Raw genomic sequence first — 19197 nt, 5'->3', positions numbered from 1 at the left:
AATAATTTGAAAATTATCAATGACTGTATTGAGGAGATGGGCCAGGGTAATCCATTATTGCAGAAGGAACTGTTTAAGTTGCATTGGAGGTCACAAATGGGGGCGGCCATGTTTGCTCACTGGTTGGAATATTTAAAATCAAAATAAAAGGATCAAGGGATTCAGTTTTGGAAGGGTTGCAATTTTTTTCCTTCAAAAAGGATTTGTCCAGACAAAGATTTTCTTACTTATCATTAATCCAGTGGGGCCTGACAGATATGATGTTCATGAGACCTATTAACAAAGTTTTCTGTTTGATCTCAGGTTCTGAGGCTCCCAGGATAAGAAAAAGACGAGAAAGGAGAAAAACTACCCCTCATAGAATAGAGGGCCAGGTCAGAAGTGGGTATAAGAGGATTAGGAAGGTAGTATAAAAAGGACGGGGGGGGGGGGGGGGTTGTTGTGTGTGTGTGTGAGTGAGTGTGTATATATAATATATATATATATATATATATCTAATCCGAGCAGCTGAGTCCTTAGCCATCTTCAAGAATCGCTTAAAACACATCTGTTCCATCTTTATTTGACCCTCTAACTTTAACACTCAATATTATAATTCTATTCTTTAAAAAATCTAACTACCTTTCTAATCTTTTTTTATTCGATTTTCTTTTCATTTATTATGCAATTGTATATGTATTTGTGTGTGTGTAAAGACCTCTAACTAGCTTGCTCTATTCTTTTATTTTTTTATTCTATCGGTTTTCTTTTTATTTATTATATTAGTTAAAATCCCATACTATGTGTACTGTGTTAACATAACTGAGACTTGTTATAGCACTTATATATCATTGCTCTTTTTGTTGTTTTTGATTGCTTCCACTGTCTTCATCTGTAAGTCGCTTTGTATAAAAGCGTCTGCTAAATGAATAAATGTAAATGTAAATGTAACGCAGACACACAGATGTGTGTGGGGGGGTGTCTAGGGATACAGGCATCAATGACATAATATAAAATTTGTCTACTGTCACCATAGCAACTAGGGGAAAGTATTCAAGTTCAAGTCTGCTTTATTGTCAATTTCCACATGTACAGTACATACATACAGAGAATCGAAATTTTGCTACTCTCAGACCCCGGTGCATACAGATAACATTAAAGCCTAAAAAATAACTAGATCAAATATAAAATGTAGATACAACTATACAATAAGGGAATGATATAAAAAAAAGACATAATACAATTAAAAATAAAGTTAAATAAAGCAGCGCAAGGCAAATGACAGATATAGTGCAAATCAATGAAGTGAACAACAGTGCAGTTAAAAGATTTTTTAGTGCAAATTAAAAAAACTTATTAAAAATATCTTATTAAGTCTGATTAAAGTGACAAGTGACCAAGAGCAGTTATTTAACTGATGAGGTAGTGGAATGACGTCAGTTCCATGCCAAATGAGGTAGTGAGCGGTGAGTGAGCAGACCAATGCTGCACAAGTGACTAGTGCATGCCATCATATAATAATTAGTGTGTGTGGAGGGGGGGGGGGGGGGGGGTTCATAGTTCAGTGCTGCCTGGGGAAGAAGAGGGGAGGGGGGGCAGGTTCGGGAGTGAGTTCAGCTTCCTGACAGCCTGGTGGATGAAGCTGTCCTTCAGTCTGCTGGTCCTGGCCTGGAGACTCCACAGTCTCCTCCCTGATGGTAGCAGGCTGAAAAAGCTGTGTGATGGGTGAGTGGGATCACCTGCGATGCAGAGGGCTTTGTGGGTGAGATGTGTTCCATAAATGTCCTGGAGGGAGGGGAGAGAGACACCAATGGGTTGCACAAAAGATGCATCATAGTTTCAGGCAAATGTTTGTGGCATCTGGTGGTTATCCTGGTAGTGGACTGCTAGAAGCTTGGTGTGCAGGGATGTGCATCCAGTCTCACACTCTCAGCCGGGATTGGGTGAAAGCGTTAAACTTTGTTTTGGGCTTCAAACAAGCCTTTTTCAGGGGACCCAAATACCTTGTGATGTTAACGAAGGGTAAATTGTATGGCGAGTATCCAGCCTCCTTGGGTCCATTCGGACAGCATGCAGGAAAGGTGGCCTGGTGTTAACAGGCCATAATTGGAACCCTGTCTTTTTCTAGGGGATTAGCACCTTTCAGCCAAATTACACTTTTTTTCAGCCAAAAATAGTTCAGCCAAAAATAGTAGCACTCATCTTAAGTTTGGTGGATATAGGGGTGTAAAGGGCTAGTGGAAGATTCCGGTTCAGAATTTTTGCCTTTGTCTGGGGAGAAAAAAATTATATATATATATATATATATATATATATATATATATATATATATATATATATATATATATTCACCTGACAGCTTGTATTGTAGATCTTGTTGAGGTTGGAATAGCAATTGACTATAAAGACACATGCCAAAGTTTGATTACCCTAGGCGGATCGCTTTGTAGAAGGGTGTCTAACCAAAACACCTGATGATCCTGAGGTACGCCATTGAGAATGTGCAAAAGAAAAGGGCAAAAGGCAGCAATAACAAAACCTGATCACCCAGAGAAAACTCTCGCATTTCAGAGTTATGATCAAGTAACAGCTTCATTTTTTTTCTGCATTCTTTCCAAATACTCTCGCGCAGTTTGACCAGCCAAAAACAACCTTCTATGAAACCCATTCACATAGTCCAGAAGACTTATTGGAGGCTCCTTTCTGTTTCAAATTATCCTGTAGAACGGCTAAAGGACGACAGACTTTATGCCTGAAAACCAGGTAATTCAGACTGAAACCTAAACTAGATAGAGTTACTTCTCGGGCTGCCGAGAGAAGCCACGGAACTCCCTCCTCCCAATCGCAACCCAATTCAGTACATCAGGCACACAACAGAGCTTTCAGCATCTGGTGAAAACATTCCAGAGCGCCTTGGCTTTGCAGATGATATGCACTTGACTGCTGATGTCGCACTCGTAACTGTTTCAATATCTCACCGCTATCCTCACTTTGGAACATCCATTTTCATAGCAGCATCCATTCTTGTACAAAATACCCAGTGGTTGCTCGAATAACTTGATAAATCACCAACTCGATTTTTGTTGGTTATCACAAAACCATCAGCTAACACTGCAGCTTCCCCAGTAGTCTTAGGCTTGTTCTCATTAGTATAGGTAGCAATATTATAATACATTTAAGCTGCTCCTTGAGAATCAATTCTCGCAGGCTCTCAAATGTCTTCACATTAGAAGTAGAACATCAACAATCAAAATGAGTGCTTAATTCACAAAGTAGTTGTTTTTTACTGTCATTTCAAAAATTCACTACGACAAAACCGTTCAAGCTAACCAAAATCCGCTCGCAATTTAAGTTCTTCTGTTTTTTCTTCATGTAGACAAAGTTTGGTGGGTATAGTGTACTTCCCCTGTGAGGAGTATGCATTAATTCACAATTGTAAAATCTCAAAAATACACATTCAAATCAAAATAGCTGACTTCCTGTTGATTGTAGCTTATGACAGTGAATTAGAAAGTTGTCCGTCTTGATTAGAACAATTTATGTACCAAGTTTGGTGTCTGTAGCTAAAACTAACACCCCCACTTTTGACAAAAGGTGGCGCTATAGAGTGCCTCCTTCACGCCCTTTTACAAGCTTTTGCCATTGTTTAGCTATCAATAATACCGATATGTGTTTTGACTTTCATGTAAATCTGAGCTTGTTATCTGCCTCAAACTCACCATAACAGATTATTCAAGTTTGACACGTTGCCATGGCAACACTATATTAGATATCAATATCCCCACATCAGATTTTCATCGGGCGTGTTTTGTCATTATTCTGATGAAGTTTGAAGCAAATAGAGTAAAACTAAGATGCTGAATTTAAAGCATTTGGAAAATGACACACTTCCTGCTGCCAGTTGGTGGCGCTATAATGTTGACTCTTAATAGTCACATATAAACGATCGGTATCATACAACGAACAAACCAATGAAGTTTGATGAAACTCAAGAAATGTATGTGGATGTTATTAGGCATTTCCTGTTTCTAATTTTTTGCCCTAATTTCAATGCCTCGCCACGGGCAAACCGTTCGAGATATCAAAAATCCCCTCGCAATTTTTCATCCCCAATGTCTTGAGATCATGTTCACCGAGTTTGGTGGCAATCAAGTAAAAAACCTATGACAAGTATATCAAAGTCCAGAGCATGCTTTTTATGAACAGCCCTGGATAGCTGACTTCCTGTTGGGTGGAGCCTATGACATAGAGCGCGAAAGTTGTTCAGCTCAAAGAGATCTATTAGTGTACTGAGTTTCATATAAATATATGCAAGTGTGTGTGAGCTATGGTTCAAGATTTCTGACGTTGTTCCAGGGGGGCGCTGTAGAGCCCCTTTGCCACGCCCGGGTCCCAGTCTCTGTGGCGTCCTGATGGCCGCAAATTCCAATGTGTGTGCCAATTTTCAAGAGTTTTTGAGCATGTTAAAGCCCCCCAAACCCCCCGGAAGGTTTAATAAAAAATAAAAATAATAATAAATATAGCTGCAAGCAGCGATGTCGGGCTCAAGCCATCAGTGCAACGCCACCCTGGTGGCATCGGGAAAACTGTGCCCAGCGGGCATAAGCATTTACAGTAACCCTCTGACAATCAAGTTTTAAGGGATGTGGCAGTTAAAGGGTTAATCCGACCAGTCTAGACTTTGAAATCACATACACAGAACAATATATATAACTTTAGTAACACTTTATTTTAAAATGTATAAAAAATGTATAAGGTGTGCATTGTAGCTGACACCTATATGAACACATTACAATTGTTTTGTGACTACAAGTCTTTCTTCTCAAATGCTATTGAGTGGTCGCGAACGCGGATGGGAGAATGGCGCATATTTGTTTTGTTTTTTTTGAGCAACTGGTGCCCCCTCTGGGAGTTGGTGCTCTACGAAGACTGCATACTCTGCATATAGGGAGCGGCGGTACTATCTGGAAGATATATTCCTCAAACCATCGTACAAGTGAAGGTGATGCTAGTCCTTCAAGAATCGCTCAAAACCTTTTCAAGTGTACAGTTTCCTTTTATTGCATCTTGAAATAAATATTTCTGAATTCTGAATCAAACTGGGTTGTGTTTATTGATTTATTTTATAAGACAACTGAAACTTTAATCTCCTTTGTAATATATGTGCTTTTAAACCAAGAACAATGTAATTAGAGATGTATTCCTGCTTAATAATGACTATTATTAAGGGAAAAGGCTTTATAATCATGAACTATTTACTAATGCTTAGCTAATGAGTGCAGTTATTATAAAGTGTTACCAATGCATTTACTAATGTTAACAAATTAGACATTATTATACAGTGTTACCAAACCCTTTAATAATTTATTAGTGTTTTGTAATGATTTTAATGACCTATAAGCATTTGTGAAATAGTTTTGCTTGCATTGCAGCTTAATCTGTCAGTTGAAGAGTTTTACTGTTACATCCATGAGATTTATAAATGTCATGTCACGTCACAGGTTGTCATAGGTCAGTATCAAATGAGTTTGAAATTATAATTTGCAGCACAAATAAGGCTTCTTAGGATGTTTTTAAATCCCTAAAACTGTCAGAAAAGGATAAGGCCTAAGAGATTTCTTAACCTGTAATGAAAGGAAAAAAACCACCATTAGCAACAACAAAAACAATAACAATTTAAAATATAGATTTTTTTTCCTGATTATTAAAGGAATGATTAGGTCTCTCTCTCTCTCTCTCTCTCTCTCTCTCTCTCTCTCTGCCAGACAGCCCCTCCCTACAATCCACACACACTGTCAGTCACCAAAGATTCACAGTCACCAACCCCCTCACACTCACACTCCCCCTCCCCCTCCCTCTCCCCCTCCCTTTCTTCACACAGACGGAGTGGCCAGAGTGAGATCATGTCAGTTGAGAAGTCTGATAGTTTTTTCTTTTCTTTTATCCATACAGTGTTGTAAAGTCATGAAACTATGCATATTTCCTCATAATGATTTGATCTCTGTATGAAAACATGCCTTGAAGTGTTTGGAAGCTGCAATTTAGACATACAATACAATTAATGTTTCCCTTCTTACTGTCATTTCAAAAAATCACCACGTCAAAACCGTTCAAGCTAACCAAAATCCGTTCGCAATTTAAGTTCCTCGATGTTGTTTCTTCATGTAGTCAAAGTTTGGTGTGTATAGTGTACTTCCCATGTGAGGAGTATGCATTAATTCACAACTGTAAAATCTCAAAAATACACATTCAAATCAAAATAGCTGACTTCCTGTTGATCGTAGCTTATGACTGTGAATTAGAAAGTTGTCCGTCTTGATAAGAACAATTTAAGTACCGAGTTTGGTGTCTGTAGCTAAAACTAAATAAAATGCATTATTATTATTATTAGCTGTACACTTGCTAAACATTTTTAAATATAAACTTATGCAATTGTGTGTGTGTATATATATATATATATATATATATATATATATATATATATATATATATATATATATATATATATATATATAAATTCAAGTGTACAGTTTTCTTTTATTGCATCTTGAAATAAATATTTATGAGTTCTGTGTTTGTTTATTTTATTTATTTTATTTTTTATTTTACATTTTTTTTAGGAAGATTACAGCCTTTAATCTCCTCAAAATAAATGTGCATATAAACCATGAACAATTTAATTATAGCTGTATTTATAAAATGCTTACTAAAATATTAATTTTGGGAGAAGGCTATATAAAGCATGAACTGACTATTTACTAATGCTAAGAATTGCAGCTATTATGAAGTGTTACCAATGCATTTACTAATGTTAACAATTGAGACATTATTTTAAAGTGTTACCAAATCCTTAAATAATTTAAAAGTGTTTTGTTAGGATTTCATTAACCTATAAGCATTTGTGAAATAGTTCTGCTTGCATTAAAGCTTAGTCTTCATCTGTGAGCTGAACAGTTTTACTGTTACATCCTTGAGATTATGTAAATTCAAATAAATGTCATGTCACAGGGTGACAGAGGTCAGTATCAAATGAGTTTGAAATTATTATTTGCAGCACAAATAAGGTTTTTTAGGATTTTTTTTAATCCCTGAAACTGTCAGAAAAGGATAAGGCCTAAGATATTTCTTAAGATGTAATGATAACAGCACAATTTGCAACAACAACAAAAAAATAACTATTTAAAATACAGTTTTTTTTCTGGTGATTAAAGAGATGTTTAAGTCTCTCTCTCTCTCTCTCTCTCTCTCTCTCTCTGTCTGTCTGCCACTCAGCTCACACCCCTCCCCCACTCACACTCACACACACACACAGAGTCAGCACACAGAGTGACAGAGTGAGATCAGATGTCTGACAGTTTTTTAATTTTCTTTTAATCATACAGTGCTGTAAAGTCATGAAACTATGCATATTTCCTCAGAATCACTGGTTTTCTAAATTAAAAATGTTTTTTAAAGGTTTGGAAGCTGCAATTTAAAAATACAAGACGATTAATGTTTCACTTTTTACTGTCATTTCAAAAAATCACCACGACAAAACCGTTCAAGCTAACCAAAATCTGTTCGCAATTTAAGTTCCTCGATGTTTTTTCTTCATGTAGACAACGTTTGGTGTGTATAGTGTACTTCCCCTGTGAGGAGTATTCATTAATTCACAACTGTAAAATCTCAAAAATACACATTCAAATCAAAATAGCCGACTTCCTGTTGATCGTAGCTGATGACTGTGAATTAGAAAGTTGTCCGTCTTGAAAAGAACAATTTATGTACCAAGTTTGGTGTCTGTAGCTAAAACTAACCCCCCCACTTTTGACAAAAGGTGGCGCTATAGAGTGCCTCCTTCACGCCCTTTTAAAAGCTTTTGCCATTGTCTAGCTATCACTAATACTGATATGTGTTTTGAGTTTCATGTAAATCTGAACTTGTTGTCTGCCTCAAACTCACCATAACAGAACATTCAAGTTTGACACGTTGCCATGGCAACACTATATCAGATATCAATATCCCCACAACAGATTTACATCGGCCGTGTTTTGTCATTATTCTGATGAAGTTTTAAGTAAATCGAGTAAAAATAAGATGCTGAATTCAAAGCATTTGGAAAATGACACACTTCCTGCTGCCAGTTGGTGGCGCTATAACGTTGACTCTTAATAGCCACATATATACAATCGGTATCATACAACGAACAAACCCATGAAGTTTGATCAAATTCAGGAAATGTATGTGGATGTTATTAGACATTTCCTGTTTCTCATTTCTCGCCATAAGTTCCATGCCTCGCCACGGGCAAACCGTTCGAGATATCAAAAATCCCCTCGCAATTTTTCATCCTCAATGTCTTGAGATCATGTTCACCGAGTTTCGTGGCGAACGGGTTGAAAACCTCAGAGGAGTATTTCAAATTCCAGAGCATGCTTTTTTTAAACAGCCCTGAATAGCTGACTTCCTGTTGGGCGGAGCCTATGACATAAAGTGTGAAAGTTGTTTGGCTCAATGAGATCTATAAGTGTACCGAGTTTGATATAAATACATGCAAGTGTGTGTGAGCTATGGTTCAAGAATTCTGACTGTCTTCCAGGGGGCGCTGTAGAGCCCCTGTGCCACGCCCGGGTCCCAGCCTCTGCGGCGTCCTGATGGCCGCAGATTCCAATGTGTGTGCCAATTTTCAAGAGTTTTTGAGCATGTTAAGGCCCCCAAAACACCCCGGAAGGTTTAATAAAAAATAAAAATAATAATAATTAAAGCTGCAAGCAGCGATGAACGGGCCCTCGCACCCGGGCTCACTGCCATCGTGTGGCTTTAGTAAAAAGGTGAACGTTGAGAAATATGCATTTAAACTCATAAATATAAGTGCAATATATCAAAGTTTATTCCATATGTGTGCCAATCTTCCTGTTGCCAGCAGGTGGCGCTATTGTTATAATGGAATATTGGCCTTCAGATGTGTTCAAGCCAGGACTCTTATCACACATGTGAAGTTTGGGCAAGATCGGACATTTTATGCCTGAGTTATAACATCTTTTATTCCCATGGCGAGACATCGAACTTCGTCATGGCGACATGGACATGCCTTTTAACAAAAACTCAAGATCTTCACAACTAAACATCACACAGGTCTTTAGATTAGACTGACCACAAAAAAGACATTGATGTCATAAAATTTCTAGGAGTAGTTTGTCTCAGTGTAAAATATGTCACTTCCAGTTGCCAATAGGTGGCGCTATGACTATAACTGAATATTGGCATGTAGATCTGTTCAGGTGAAGAGTCTTATCAAAAATGTGAAGTTTGGGGCAGATTGGACATTGTATGTGTGAGTTATAGCACCATCATTTTTCATGGCGAATCATCGAAATTTGTCAGGCCGCCATGGACACGCCCTTTAACGAAACCTCAATTCCTTCGCAATTTAACATCGCAAAGGGCTTTAGATTACACTGACCAAGTTTGGTGTTGATCTGAATAAATCTCTAGGAGGAGTTCGTTAAAATACAACCCCTGAAAATGACAAAAACAACACCAATTTTGCAGGGAAAATTAAAAATAACCGACTTCCTGTTGGGATTCGGATTTCGTACCAGGAGACTTTTTTGTAGCTATTGGTGTGTTACATATGTTAACCGATTTTCGTACATGTACATGACATGTAGCTCGAGGCGCACTCCATTGAAAATGTATAGGTGGCGCTATCGAGCCATTTTGCCACACCCAATGGAATATTAGCCTCCAGATGTGTTCAGGTCAGGACTCTTATCAAACATTTGAAGTTTGGGCAAGATCTGATATTTTATGACTGAGTTACAACAACTTCTACTCCCATGGCGAGACATCGAACTTTGACATGGCGCCATGGACACGCCCTTTAACGAAAACTCAAGATCTTCTCAATTTAACATCTTACAGGTCTTTAGATTAGACTGACGACAAAAAAGACATTGATGTCAAAAATTTCTAGGAGTAGTTTGTCGCAGCGTAAAATATGTCACTTCCTGTTGCCAATAGGTGGCGCTATGACTATAACTGAATATGGTCATGTCAAACTGTTCAGGACAGGAGTCTCATCAAACATGTGAAGTTTGGGGCAGATTGGTCATTGTATGTCTGAGTTATAGCAACTTCCTGTTTCATGGCGAATCATCGAAATTCGCCAGGCCGCCACACACAGGCCCTTCAACGAAAACTCAAAAGCTTCGCAATTTAACATCGCAAAGGCCTTTAGATTAGGCATACCAAATTTGGTGTTGATCTGAATTAATCTCTAGGAGGAGTTCGTTAAAATACAACGCATGGAAATGACAAAAATGACACAAAATTTGCTCATAATATTAGAAATAACCGACTTCCTGTCTGGTTTCGGATTTTGCTCCAAGAGACTTTTTTGTAGGTATTGGAGAGTTACATGTGTATACCGATTTTCATACATGTACATGAAACGTAGCTCGAGGCGCACACCGTTGAACGTGTATAGGTGGCGCTGTTGAGCCATTTTGCCACACCCACTTCTGAAACCCATATCAGACGTAAATTTTCGCCAGTTCTGAGGTGTGTGCAAAGTTTCATGACTTTTCGAGCATGTTTAGGCCCTCAAAAATGCGATTCATCTTAGAGAAGAATAATAATAATAATAATAATAATAAACGGAGCAATTCCAAGAGGGTCCTCACACCATCGGTGCTCGGGCCCTAATAATAACAAGAATAATCCTTAGAAGAACAATAGGGCTCTTCGCCCCTTCGGGCTTGAGCCCTAATAAGAATAATCCTTAGAAGAACAATAGGGCTCTTCGCCCCTTCGGGCTTGAGCCCTAATAAAGTTTAAAGTTAAATAGGTAAATAAAGGTTTAAACGCAACGCATAAATATACACACGCTGTTTTTTTTATTTCCTTATACGTTTTATTGCCATGTTATTTGCATGTTGAAAATACTTTTCCGTTTTACTCTGGCAGCGGGCAGCTGCACAAGCAGCCAGACAGGCGTTAAAGCAGGCGGGAAGAGAGTCGTCGTGAAAGACCCAGAGTACGCTGGTAGGTAGAATAATGGAAAAATATATATTTAAATTTTGCTTAGTTGCCTTTGAGTATCTTCGAGTTATAAACACGTTTGTGTTACCAACTTTCTGTAAGAACATCTGAATTTCCCGTTTTCCTCCCGCAGGGACAGTTAACACTAGCAGGCAGGTGGTTATGAAGCAGACGAGGAGGGGAAGAGTCGAGGCCACAGGAGTAACTTTACGCTGGTAAATTTTGATTTATTGTCTGTTAAATGTTATTTTTTTATACAAATGGACTTTAGGTATAAATGCATTTAAGTTAAAACCCCTTAACTTCCAAACATAGCCAATGTTTTACAGACTAACTTAGCGCTGTTGTTTACAATAGGCCTAAGCGTGATATTGCGGCTCGAACTTCGAGAAAAATCTATTTCCAGACATTGAAATGGCTCTTTGTGTAATTTGTGAAAGGACGTTTCTTTTATTTGGTGTAAAATTGTGCTGCCGCGTGAATACTGACTTATGCCTAACGTTAATCGTTACAAGAATTTCTTTGCCCGGTATGTTTACTAAAAACCGCAGACCTTTTCCCGCCTGCGACACATTTACAGAGATATTATTAATTAATGAATAGCTATGTGGAATGAAATTATATGAAATGATAGGTCTATGCAAGAAACTAAACCTCATATATTACCTTTAATCCACAGCCTCTGCAAACAAAGCTGAATTTGTTTACTACAGTCTGTAACACAAGCGTAAAGATGTAACGTTAACGTTATATCAAACTTTGGGAATCTGTCAATCTTCCCGATTTGAGATCACACATGTGAATGTAATTTTGCTTTTTTAAACGGGTTGCAACATTAAGGATAGCAGCAAGTATCATTTTGATGAACAACACAACAGACCCATCTCCTCCTGACAGCCTGGAGCGCAAGCGCCCTGATGTGTGATTTATTTACAACTAGCAGGATGTGCAAAATGGTACTTGCTACTATCCTTGATGCTGCTACCTGTATAAAAAAGTAAGATTGTTCACATGAGTGATCTCAAATTGGGAAGATTGAGTTTTCACATATTCCCAAAGTTTGATATATCTTTACACTCGCTCTCCAGACTGTAGAAAATACACTCAGGGCTGTTTGTACAGGGTAAAGGTTATAATGTTATAAATAATGTTGCTTGCTTAGACCTATCGTTTCATTTCATAAGACACAAATATATCATCAGGGACCACAATTATTGTATTTTGTTTTGCTTGCACACGTTTTTTGACAATCAAAGGGATGGTTACAGTTGACTTTCATTATATGAATAGCCAAAGACAACAATTTCAGCTAAAAATCTCCTTTAATGTTCTGCTAAATAAAGTCGCCCACATCTTGGATGGCCTGAGTGTGAGTAAATTGACAGCAAATTTTTATTCATGAATGAAAAATCCTTTTAAATGTAAGTAAATAAATAATTAACCTTTTTTTTTTTTTTAGGTCAACACATGTTTGTACCTTTGACTGGAATTAACTTATCTTAAAAAATAATCAAGCACACCATGCATGCATGTCGTTACTTTCCCCTTCATAATTTTTTCAGGTCTACGTGGAGTTTAATAGGATTGCTTGTAAGAACTTGAAAAGGGAATTTTACGAGACCCTTGACCAACATGATGATAGTGAAGATAGTAGATTGATTCTGTATAAACTCCAATATAGACTTCATAGTTGATCTCTGATTAAATCTTTAAAGGCTGTTATAATGTATTATTATCAAGTGGTTGGATTTAATAAAATGTTATTTTTTTCCACACAAGCTATCAGAGCCAACTGAAAAACTGAACTTTGGTGCTTCAAGGACTACCCCTTTGGTTTGGAGATGACTCTCCTGCTTTCTTTAAAATGTGTTTGGTAAGTGTTCCAAGGAGAAAATGTCCAAAAGACACCCTCTCACCCTCTATACACACTCTCACACATTCACAATCTCGGTCATTCACACACACTGTATCAAGCTAAAGGGTTAATTCACTCAAAAATGAAAATTCTGTAATTCATTGACTCACCCTTGTGTCATTCCATCTTCAAGACACAATAGATTTTTTTTAATGATATTCTGTAACTTTCTGTCCCTCCATTGACATCCAACACAACTACACTTTCAAGGACGATAGGAAATACTTTGTTGCAGTACTCTGTACTACTGTACCCCAGTGGTTTAACCCTAATTTTATGAAGCAAAACGAGTGCTATGTTTGTGCAAAAAAATGTAATTTTGAAAATGTTTATCTGCAACGACAATCGTTTATCTTATCAAGACAGTATCTCATGTAGCACCACAACGTTTGAGTTTTGTATTCATGTGAGAGCAGACGTAATTGCGTGAATGTCCATTGGAGATTATATTGTGTAAAGTTGTACTTTTTTTTTTTTTTTTTGTACAAACAGATTACTTGTGTAGCTTCATGAAATTGAGGTTAAACCACTGGAGTCACATGGATTACTTTAATGATGTCTTTCATACCTTTTTGGATCTTGAAAGTGGTAATTGAATTGGATCTCTAGTATGGAGGGACTGAAACCTAATGGGTTTCATTAAAAATATTTTAATATATGTTCCGAAGATGAACGTAGGTCTTTCAGATGTGCAACGACACAAGGTTCAGTAATTAATGACAGAATTTTAAATTTTGGGTGAACTAACCCTTTTAGATTGATATTGATGCAGTGTATGTGAGACATCGTGTGAATGTGTAATAAAAAATGAAAATTCTGTCATTAATTACTCACCCTCATGTTGTTCCAAACCTGTAATACTTTCGTTCATCTTCAGAACACAAATTAAGATATTTTTTATGAAATCTGAGAGCTGTCTCACTCCTCCATAGGTTTCTATTGTAATTGTAACTTGCCGGCCCAGAAAGTTAAAAACATTGTTAAAATAGTCAAAGTGACTACAGTGCCTTAACCTGAAGTTTATCAAGCGATGAGAATACATTTGTGCACAAAAAAACAAACAAAATAACGTCTATTCAACTATACATTGTCCTCTTTGTTTCTCTGAGTGAGTTTAAGTAGTCTAACAGTGCAGCACTTCTGGGTTGTACGTCAGAACGTAGGCTCACTATTGGCCACCATCACACACATGACCAGCGTGAGCCTACATTCTGATGTACAACCCAGAGGCGCTGCGCTGTTACATGACGTAATGCTACGCTTGATAAATTTCTGGTTGAGCCACTGTGGTCACTTGGACTATTTTAACGTCTTTACAAACTTTCTGGGCTGGCAAGTTTAAATTACAGAGAAGCCTATGGAGGAGTGAGACAACTCGGATCATCAAAAATATTTTAATTTGTGTTCCGATGATGTATTACTGGGTTGGAACAACGTGAGGGTGATTATTTACTGACAGAATTTAAAGTTTTTTGTGAACTAACCCTTTAAGTTGCACCTTTTTGAAATGTAAATGAGCTTGCATGTATGTGAATTAATTTTAATTTGTTAATGTTTTTTCACTAGATGTCCGATGATCACAGCTCAATTCTTGATCTGCCAGTGGGGATTGTGATAGTTGAAGATGGGACAAGATGGGTCTCCCTCTTCGACTGGAATCGCAATCGAGGGAAAATTAGTGATGGACAATCTACATGACCTTCCTGAAAAAGCAATGTGCCTTCTGTTCGAACTAATATATGCATTGCACCTGAGTTACCCAAAGTCACTGGGATACATGTTTGACTTTATTCAGCGGATTCTACTTTCCTTGGGGCAGAAAGACCTGCAGCCTAAAACACAGTCGTTGGCAAACCAGCTGTTTGGCTAAAATCGAGAAATTGCTTGCCGCACTTTTAATTGCAACACATTTACATTACACATGGTCTTTTGTAAATGAGACTTAAAAATATGAGCTTAATGTTTTGTTTTTAATGTGAGTGTAATGTTTTGTAAAAATGTAAGCTTACTGTTAAACATGAGCTCAATATTTTAATGTGACTTAAAAATGCAGCTTGCTGTTAAAAATATGAGCTACTGTTTTCTAAAAATGTGAGCTTAAGTGTTAAGTGCTGTTCAAGTGTCTTAATGTGACTTAAAAATGTGAGCTTGATAATGTTTCTTAAATTAATGTAAATGTATAAACCAAATAAAGCTATTAATGGAAAAACAATATTTGTATTAAATCATTAAAACATGTAAACCATATAAAACTCAAAAATTTAAGTTAAGTCTATTTGCCTTTTTAAGTTATCTGTACTTGAACATTTAAGTTAATTCAATGAAGAGACCAACATTAGGTCAACTCAATTGAATTGAGTTGTCAATTTTGCCATTACTCAATTTTACTTACGCAACCACTTTCCTCAAATCATTTGAGTAGTCTCAACTTATTAGGGTTTACAGTGTATGCTCTAGCACTGAGTGTTCTGTCCTAAGCAAGCACCAGTGTTTAGTTCATTGCAATTAAAATGTAGAGACCTACAGGTTTAATTTATTTTAGATGATTAGTGATGCATATTGCATCATCATAAGTGTAGAGGCCAAATGGCCAGGCTCTGTGCATGACACTAGAATCTTTAGAGCCTCATCTCTCTACCAGCAACTAGCAAGAGGTATGCTAGTAATCACTTAAATCGCAAAAAGTCTTAAGAAGAAGAAGAAAAAAAAAACTACATTATATATCTATATATATTCATTCTGTCTCTGCAGGAGAATTCTCAGGAGTTTTGCTGGGAGACCAGGGATACCCATACCTGCTTTACCTCTTGACTCCCTGTCAGGAGCCCCAGACAGAGCACAGCACCGCTACAACATTGCCCATGCACACACAAGAGGTCGTATAGAGAAGGCATTTGGGCAGATAAAGTCAAGGTTTCAGTGCCTGAAGTACCTCAGAGAGACTCCACCTAGGGCATGGGACACTGTAGTTGCTTGTGTAGTTCTTCATAACATTGCTTGTCTGAGGAGAGAGAGGCAACCAAGGATTGTTGAAGAGGAAGACTGGGGTAATGAAGCAGTATTATATGAGGGTAATGAGGCCCCTCAACTTTCTCCTTAGAGGAACAAACACACAGACGTCAAAGTATTTAATGTGATTTGTCTTTATTCAGAGTGAATCTGCCTGTTAGGGGTGAAAACACACTAATAAATGTTGTGGAAATTGATCAAAAAGGTAATGTTTTTTTCCTTTTCCTTTTTTAAACATGGTAGTTCTACTTGCATTTTTCTGTAGCGGTTGAATTTCCAGATCCAACTTCCTCATCTTCAGTTTTTATACTGGATGTCGATATCAATCGCATCCATTTGTTTAAAGAGGTAGCGTTTATACACTCTTTTTATGTTTTCTGGGTTCTGTAGCAACATAGATTGAAGTTATTTCAATGAATACTCTGGTCACATTGTTTTCATTTCTTAATACTCACTTTGTCACATGTGGTCCCAGACTGAGAGGGCTCTAGAACAGTGTCAGTATCCTGAAAACACATTATGATAATTTTATCACACAAGTACACTTTTTAATATTCAATACAGTATCAGATGGAACCTGTGACTACCTCAGGCCTCCTTGAACATACAGACAAAGTCTCCTCAGGAGTGAAGCTGGCTGGTGGTGGTCCTCCCCCAGTGCCAGCAACCTCAGTCTTCTTTTTGGTCGCTGCAATTAAAAAAAAAATACATTAAAAAAAGTTATTCACACACAAACTTTGAAATGTATTGTGACACACATTCAATATTGATAAAGTATTTTAAATAGCTTACACCACTACTTACGCATTGAGACAATCAGAAATTTCCTGCCAACCTTTCTCTCTTGTAGTAAATCGATTGACCCATGCTCGACTTTTCAGGACTTTTAAACAATGGCGTGCACGCGCAATTATCTAGACTAATTAAACCTGACTCAAATTAGTAAGATCACATGATCCTCAACTTACTGTTATGGAACCAATTTAAGCGCAGATGTATAGCCCGGCTCATTCAAGTCAGGTTTTAGACTTTAATCCCCTCTTTTCTAAGTGGCTTTTATGGAACAGCCCCCAGGTGTGTTAGCAAACAGATGAGAAAAGATTTCAGAGTTACTGTTAAGATACTGAAACATGGATGAATTTACACAAAAGTGTGTGAATATTCTTACTGATGGTAAATAGTTTGACATGTCTGTATACAGGTTATTTCATTGGGATAGCGTTTAAACCCCCTTTAAAGGGTTAGTTCGCCCAAAAATGAAAATTATGTAATTAATAACTCACCCTTATGCTGTTCCAAACCAGTAAGACCTCCATTTATCTTCAGAACACAGTTTTAACATATTTTAGATTAAGTCCGAGAGCTCTCAGTCCTCCATTGAAGCTGTGTGTACGGTCTACTGTCCATGTCCAGAAAGGTAAGAAAAACATCATCAAAGTAGTCCATGTGACATCAGAGGGTCAGTTAGAATATTTTGAAGCATCGAAAATACATTTTGGTCCAAAAATAGCAAAAACGACGACTTTATTCAGCATTAATTTTTTTTAAAATCTAGATTAAAATGGCTCATTCGAATTCTGCCGAAAGCATTCAGAATATGTGTGTTACCCAAATAAAATTGACAAACAGTAAGTCTTTGAGAAGGGGTTTATCAAGCTAGATGGTGCATTAGAAAAGGGGCTCATCTCTTGTTTCCAAAATGCATCACAAAGTGCTTGAAAAAGCTTTAAACTAATTCCACATTGAACAAGGTGCAAACAACCTTACGCCTGTTTCACACCAATGTTTAAGTTTTTTTCACATTTGTAGGTGTCAAGGTACAGAAACCAAATAATTAAATGTAAAAAAGCATTGGATAGTCTTCAATGTAAAAATGAAATATACAATCAAACCTACATTTATTCAGACACCTTCAACATTTCTCACATTATTACAGTTTTGCTATATGTATCAAAAATTATATCTGGTGTCTGAATATAATACACATCCCATTTTTTCCTCAACTGTTTACTTTCACTTAAGAAATAACTGACAGTTTTTCCGAGCATAATTTCCAAGGTGGATATTTTGACATATTTTGTATGTATTTGTCGGCACAAGAGAGAGAAAAAAAATTCGATGTTGAAGTGTTTTGAGACGCCTTTCTCTGGGTGAGCCCTGAACACCAGAACACAGCGAGTCCTGAATTGGGCTCTTTCACATCTTTTTGTTTGTTCAAACTGTGATTTGTATTTGTTCGTTCAGGTGCAGGAGGGACTTCGAGGAGAACTTCGCAGAAGAGAGCTCGGTTCAGTGTCGCTGTCCGTGATATGTGGCTCTCGATCTCTCTCTCCGAACCGAAAACAGCACGAGTGACCAGCTTTTCCGCGTCTTGTGTTTGAATGGTTTAATGTTTAAATCGGTAAGGCATAAAAACATGTGAAAAATATAAGCTTTCGTGACGATGCGCAGCAGTGGCCCGTCAACTGTCCTGAGCATCTTTTTAGGCTGCCCTCATTCAGTCGGTTATATAAAATATCAAGGTGAAAGTCATCATAGCTTGCTTAGTATAGACCCAGCTCCCAACCCAACTTTGAGAATAGATTAACGGCGATATTTTTTTATCGCCCGATAAGAGTCTCGCGTTAACGCAACACGTTAACGCCGATAATGGCCCACCACTAATACAGACATAACAAAACTTTGTGCACTTATAAAATAAAGATAACAAACAAGGTGTGCTGTCTGCAGCCTTTGTCTGTGCTGATCTTCATTTACAAACACGTTATTAAAATGAACTGTAACTCCGTGAATACTCAATGAAGAGACGTGAGAGAGATATCTATAGAAAGCCTAACATGTCTACTTTTAAACTAAACAAAACTGCCGAAAACAAATATTCTGTGATAAAGTAATCCATATGAAAACAATGCAATGTCCGTTTTTCACGTTTCCCTTCATTATCTTCTAATGCGACCACTCCCCTGCGTGCTGTTCTTTAAATTTACCCCCCCCCCAAAAAAAAAAATTTGACAAAAATATTCTCAGCTCTTTTCAATAATAATATAATTTTTTTGTAGAAAATCAGATTGTTAAAAGGATTTCTGAAGGATTGTGTGACTGGAGTAGTGATGCAAAAATAAAAAACTTGAGTTCTCTCTGGAGTTTGATGTCCTCCCTGAGCACCTCCACCAGCTTCCACTCGCTCCCTCACCCAGGACACTTAGCAATTAAACCATGCCTGTGATATCTCTTGTATGACAGCACATGACAAAGATCATTGTTTTATATAC

The 19197-nt window shown here is 37.4% G+C and overlaps 1 long non-coding RNA gene across 1 annotated transcript; it reads left to right on the top strand.

Annotated features, from left to right (window-relative positions):
• Nucleotides 1-12661: 12661 nt before the first annotated feature.
• LOC128028642 (uncharacterized) lies at nt 12662-15128 on the top strand. Its single transcript, XR_008187193.1, has 2 exons — nt 12662-12874; nt 14483-15128. It is a non-coding gene; the product is annotated as an uncharacterized LOC128028642 (long non-coding RNA).
• Nucleotides 15129-19197: the final 4069 nt, after the last annotated feature.

This window comes from Carassius gibelio, chromosome A15, assembly GCF_023724105.1.
Source record: "Carassius gibelio isolate Cgi1373 ecotype wild population from Czech Republic chromosome A15, carGib1.2-hapl.c, whole genome shotgun sequence".
Lineage (NCBI taxonomy): Eukaryota > Metazoa > Chordata > Actinopteri > Cypriniformes > Cyprinidae > Carassius > Carassius gibelio.
This window is presented reverse-complemented; position numbering and strand designations above follow the sequence as displayed.